This window comes from Empidonax traillii, unplaced genomic scaffold, assembly GCF_003031625.1.
Source record: "Empidonax traillii isolate 1590-97213 ecotype Southwest subspecies unplaced genomic scaffold, ASM303162v1 scaffold339:size995844, whole genome shotgun sequence".
Classification (NCBI taxonomy): Eukaryota; Metazoa; Chordata; class Aves; order Passeriformes; family Tyrannidae; genus Empidonax; species Empidonax traillii.
The window spans coordinates 94,208-101,031 of NW_020955532.1; positions in this window are offsets into that span (position 1 = coordinate 94,208).

Here is a 6,824-nt window from a genome sequence, read left to right on the forward strand (position 1 = left end):
TTTAACCAGCAAACCATGTTGTCAGCACAGGTTAGGGCAGAGACGACTCCTGGGTCCACGGACCTATAGTGCTGGGATGCTGGACTTCTCATGGGCAGATATCACTGGATGCTAATAGGATGTTTCTTAGGAAAGGGGATGAAAGGAAGCCTTTTGTCTTCCTGTTTGGAAGATGAAATTCTATCTCGGCTTTCTCACTCAACTGCATGTTGTATATACTCTGAAGATGCCAAAGATGTGTGAATAGCAGGGGTGCTGAAGGCATATTGCCCTGCATCTGTGTTTTACTGTAATACAGCCGAGATTGCTTCCTGTCCTAATCCATGATCTCCATCTGTTTTATGGGTAGAGGCAAGGCTCTCTTGGAAAGGCCTTGCCTTTTTCATATGTTGTAACTTTCAATCACATGGTTTGTTCACCCCCAAGGCAGCATTTTCCTAAAATGCAGAAGGAGCCAACCTTGCTAATACATTGAGTAGGAACTTGGTGGCTATTAGAGTACATTCAGTGAAACATCTCTCATCTCTGCAGCATTGTTCTCCTGGTCCTGTGCAGTGGAGGGATATGCTCTCTTTCAGGTTTTATGCTCATTACTTTGCAGATTGTCTCTTTGCCTCATTTTCAGTGCTACTTCTGGTGAATGACAGTTTGGTTTGGATGAGGTTGTGCAAGACTTTTTGTCCAAGCCACAATACTGAATGTGTCTGCCATGAGTGATGGAAGTAAAATCTCTGCTTCTCTGCACTGTTATAGTTATATTGACCTAGCTAATTGTCTCAGTTTAAATGGGACACAGGTGTTTTGCTGAGGGTGAGTTATGAGAAAGACTCAAACTTCTCCCTCTAAGCAATTGTAAATTCAAAATTAAGAGGCTCCGATTGAGGGGAAAAAAAATGTGGAAAAAGGAAAAATAACAACCCTTTATTTAAAGATATATGTGTATTGGCAGAAATAATGAAAGAAAACAAGTAAAACAACTAAACAATACTCCTATACCCACAAATAATCCCCTTCAAAACAAACCAATAAATAAGCAAAGAAAAAAAAAGTAAACAGTTCAGTTTGTGCCCTTTGGTGCAATTCTAACTACAATCAACAGGGGGCGCTGGATGACTGGATCCAGTTGGATCACTGGAGACGCAAAGCTTGTAGTGTCCTGTGCCAGTCACCAGGGGGTGCTGTTCAATCACTGAACACGCAGAGCCTGCAGTTCTCGATGCTGGTCGGCAGGGGGCGCTGTGGAATCACTGCTTGTTGCCACGTGGGGGTATGTCGTGGTTTTGCTCTGGGTCAATTTTGCCTTCCACTCCCTACATAATTACCACTAGTTGAGAGAAGGTATTTGCAGACAAAAGAGAGACAGGACTTGGGGAAAACAGTATAAACATTTATTACTAGTAAAATAAAAACTACTAATAAGTTAAAAACTAAAGAACTATATCTACAGTAATTTTCTACTTAAGTTGAAGTGTTATATATTTACAGAAATACTTCTTCCCTTTTTATACTAGTCCAAGGAGAAGAAGTAGTCTCATTCTGTATCTTTGGAGTTTCAGGTTTTTCCTTCTAATAGCAGATTCTCAGTAGCAGCACACTTTCATTGCAGTTGGAATTTCTTCTCTTTTCCTTTCGTTCTATGTTGGCTTCCAGGGCTGGGCTTACCCCCCTCCTGGGCTATGACTGAAGGATGGAGATTACTCAGGTCCCGAAGGGTTTTTCTTCCATAGGCTTGCAAGGGGACACTTGCTTACTATGGATCTTCTTCCACAGGGTTACAGGGGATAATGGTTTAAGAGTTCACCCCTGTTTCCTTATGGAGGTCCCTCCCCATGGGAGAACAGTCCTTGATAGACTTCTCGGCATGGGTCTGGCACGAATCCACACACGCACGGATTCTAGCATCTCACATGGGCCGTCTTGCTCCAGCATGAGATTTCTCAGAGTTACAAAATCTTCAACAGCAGTATAGATCCACACACGCACGGATCTTGGTGTCTCACTTGAGTCGTCACTGCTTCAGCACAGGTTTCCCTTAGGGTCACAAATCTCCACCAGGACTCTGCCTCACTTCAGTCCTCTTTATGAAGTTTCGGTTCTCTTTGGTACATCTACAGATTCTTTTATCAGTTGCATGGGGGGTCTTCTTACTCCAGCAAATTTTTACAAGTAGCAGGGTTTACTTTTCAGTCTTTTCCCTGCTAAGGAGAGAGAGCAGAAAGGCAGGGGGGAAACAAGCCTCCCCCCTTTCGCACTTTACTTTTCTTTGCTGCAGTTTCGCTGCCAGCTTCGACCTTGGAAGCTCCGTTATCTTTCGGCTGGAATTCTTCCACAGCAGTTTCTGTCCAAGCAGTCCGTCTTTTAAACTTTTTTTTTTTTCACTCTCTTACAAGAGAGAAGGGAGGACTTCAGTGCTGCACCTGCTCCCCCCACCCCGGCCCAAGCCGGGGGAGGAGGGAGTTTGGCCCTGCTTCGGGCCCGCTACTCTCCCCTACATGGCTGCTACTCTAATTCCAACTGCGCCAACAACCTTCTCTTCCGTTTTCTTGAAGATGTAATTAACAAAGGCGTTCCTGGACTTCTGATTGGCCTTTTTGTCCGGAAATTACCTGGACAAAACCATCCTCAGCCCCATGGATGGGCTGAGGGGCAAAACCACGACAGGGTAACACCCTCCGGGGTGTGTTGGAGAAAACTGAAAATGGGTTTCCCTCCCCCCCACACACACTGGGAAAGGGGAGAGAGAGAGGAGGGAGAGAAACAACAACAAAAAAGTCTTCCCCAATGGGTAAAAAGACTCACTTTTTCTGCTGGCTAAATTGTGCAGTATAGTTTTCCTTCTCCCTTTGATGTGCACAAGAACCACTGCTAAGGAAGAAACAAACAGGAACAGGGAAGAGAATAGAAAAAAAAAAGAACTCCTGAAACAGTTCCTTTCTGATGAAAAATCTAAGCAGAATCCACAGCTGGCAACCAGGCTGAGAACAAAACCCCACAGAGCTTCCGCTCTGACCTTGTTCCAGCCTGTGCAGCAAGCCTGAACTCCTCCCCGCATTTCCCAGGAGATGAGATTCTGAGACCATTAATTAGAAGGCAGCTTATTTTTGTGCTCCTTAACTGCTCACTTAACAGTCCTGCACACAGTGGGCAGGGGGAAGGGAAAAATTCCTGCTTGGTTTCTAAGAACCAGCAAAACCATGACACTAATGGGCCCAAATTCATTCTGATCCAGAAAATTCTCTTAAGTAATGGGAATAGCTGAAAGTGGAATTTGGCCTCCTGTGCGCAGGATCTACCTCAGGGACAGGACTACCAAGCCAGTGATGTGCCCTCACTGCAAAGCAAGCTCTTAGTGTCCTCCTGGGCTGCGCTAGGCAATGTATTGTCAGGAAGTGGCTGGAGGGGATCCTTCCCCTCTGTTCATCACCACAGAGCACACACCTGGAGTGCTGGGTCCAGTTCTGTATTCCCCAGTATAAGAGAGTTATGGACATGCTAAAGACAGCACAGTGAAGGGCCACGGAGATGATGAAAGGGCTGAAACATCACTCCTATGAAGAAAGGCTGAGTGAGCTGGGACTGTGCATCCTGGAGAAGAGAAGATCTGGGGGATCTCATCAGTGTATACAGATGCCTGAAGGGAGGGAGCAGAGAGGATGGAGCCAGGCTCTTCTCATGGTGCCTAGTGAAAGGACCAGAGGCAATGGGCACAAAATGAAACAGGAGGTTCCCTCTGAACATCAAAAAAAAAACCTTTTCACTGTGAGAGTGAATGAGCACTGGCACAGACTGCCCGGGGAGGTTGTGAAGTCTCCATCGCTGGAGATACTTAAAAGCTGTCTGGCCATGGGCTTTACTGTCTTTGCAAAGTCAAGCTCCCGAGAGTATGTCAGAATTAAGGTGAACTATGCATGTTATACAGACTTCTTAAGCACATATATTTGGGAGTTTGTTGCAGTTTTTCAGTGGAGCACCTATTGTACACTATGGACATAATAATGGAAAATATTTTAGCCTTCTTTCACATTTAGTTAAGGCTTTTCTGGCTAGCTGTCTCCATTCCTGTTATAGAGCCTGTAGATAAACAACTTCTCAGGTTTGAAATGTCATCTAGTGGGAGATAATATGTGCTTCAGTAAATGCCTAGTACCTTTGATGTTTTTCCTCAAATGTGGTAGGTGCTGGATATGACTGATACATAAAACCCAAGAATAGACAGAGCAAAGGGCTTCCTGACTGGTTTCCCTGTCCCTGGCGGTGGGCAGCGACAGGCCCTGCAGGCAGAGTGAAAGGAGAGGACATGCAGGTGCTGCTGCTTCATGAAAGTGCTCGCAGACTGCAACTATTTGTGGTCCAAAGACTTCCTGACCAGAAATAGCACCTTTGTTTTTCGTAGTGCTAAATGGATTTTTCTTCCGTAAATTTGGCTGATTGTTTTCTGAACTGTGTAAACTTTGGCATCCTCCCACAAACTGCTGTGAAGCTTCAGCACATGTTGTGTGAAAAACCCTCCCCTTCCCTCCCTGCAGAGTCTGCCACCTGCTTGGGATCTCAAACACCCTCAGACAATGCGCTCTGCTCCCTTTCTTCACCCTGCTCAAGACTTCATGCACAGCCATCACAGTCCCTTCTCAGTTATTTACTTTCAGGTTTAATGGCTGCAAATTTTTTTTTGTAAATGATTTTCACATTATACTTGCCTCGAAATGGGGGCTCAGAAATGTGCATCATGTTTTGATTTGCAATAGCTTATTCAGGTTTTATCTCTGCATGTTGGAAGTTAGAATTGGGCTTGCTAAGAGGTTTGACTTAAACTTCTCTATCTTTTATCTGCAAATTTCACCATTCATTTTACTGTCCAATTTCTGTGTATTCTGAAACCCTTCTGCAACTGCTGAACTAACTTTCATCCTTATTACTTTAGACAGCTGCGTACAGCTGAAGACTTTACCCGTTATCCCAGAAGGTCTATTATTCACCTTCTTTTGCAGATTTTATAGAAACTCATTGCTCAGAGCAGTTGCAGCATATGTCAGTGTAGGACTCCAGCTGGGACTCCTCTTCCCTGTGAATAATGCTGGTGTATTCCTGGTTTTTGCCAATTGCTTGCTCACATGAAGATATTCTCTCTTAATCCATGGCAGCTACTTTACAAGCTGCTGTTGAAGGATTTCTCCCATGCCTTTTGAAAATCAAATTGACTGTATCTGCTGGATTTTGCTCATCCATTGACAACAGTTTGCTGATGCTTTTGAAGAAATCATACAGATATGTGAGTCATGACTGTTGACGCTGTGATGAATATATCATATTCACATATCCACATGACCAATCTTTCCAATAGTTTCTTGACCCGACTGTGGAATGGGGAAAAAAAGTGGAGTTCCTGGGTAGGAACAGCTTAGAGTGCTTTTCATGTTTATACATATATTCTTACCCCAAAATACTGTCTGCCTCCCACCAAATTAAAACTGGGAATCATGCAATTCATCTTTCAGCCACCAGGTAGAGGCAAAAGCCATTGCAACACAGCTGCCCTGGTGATAATACAGCTATTTCCAAAATAGTGATCTGATTGACATCAGAAGAAAGCTTCTGACTAATCTGCCTTCATGGTTCTTAAAACAGGTCTGGCCAAATTCAAATATAAAAAATAACTGTGAATCTTCGTAGCTCTGTAGTCAATTAGTTAATTAGAAAGCTGTTGCAGACAATCAGTATGAAGCACACTAATTATTCCTTTCTACCTAACACATGAAAAATTAGTCATGGTAGAGTTGCTATACTTTCTAAGACAGTGGTAACCACAGGTCTCTCAAAGAGCATTCAATGAAGGTTTTTTTTGTGTTTTTGTTGTTGTTGTTGTTGTTTTGTTGTTTGTGTTTTTTTTTTATTTTGGTGTGTGTGTGTAGGAAAATGTAATAAATTTACATGTTAAGTGTTTTTTAAATTGCAGATTTTTCAAGTCTGGCCTTACAAAAAGAGTCATTAAAAAGGGGGCCAAATACTAGTGCCAGTACTCAAAGGTATTAAACATTAAATATGCACAACAGTATCTATGTTATATTCATGGTGTTTTCATGAGTTTTGATCAGTTTTACTTTCACAGAGCAGAAGCATAAACATGAACAACTGAGGACAAAATTTATATGTATCTTTTATTCTCTGTACAGGAGCAGCATCAGTCCTGATCTTTCAAAGACATAAATCTTTTCTGAACCTTATATAGCAGCTGTGACTATTACCATTCACATTGTAGCAGTTCACTGAAGCCCCTCATGTGGATCAGGACCCCATTACACCACAGGCTATGCAAGTATAACCCTGAAAGAGACATAATCCATGTCTGTCTTGGGAGAGCACGTCTGTAGATATTCAGGTCTCCCCAATAGTTATAGCATAAAGAACTGCTCATTCACCAGTCAAAAAAACCCCCAAACAAACAACAACAACAACCAGCCAACCAACCAAACAAAAACAAACAAAAACCCCCCAACCACAACCAAAAAGAAGAAAGAAAAAAAAAACCTCAAACCACAAAAAAACTCCCAAACCTAAAGGGTGTAAATGACAAGCCCAGTCCCGCGTCTGAAGGGTGATGTGGGTCATGGAGATGTGCCTACACCAGCCAGGTACTGCTGTGGGTGGTTCCAGCGTGGCTACACAGCACCCTCCCTGCCAGCCCAGCCCAGCAGGCAGCACAGGGAAATGCACAAGGCTCGATAACACGCTGGTGGCACTCAGCAGGATGACACTGCTATTGAAAAGCAGTTTCTGGGTTTCTTTTCACACCATTTCCCTGCCACCACAGATCCTTGAGAGCCAGC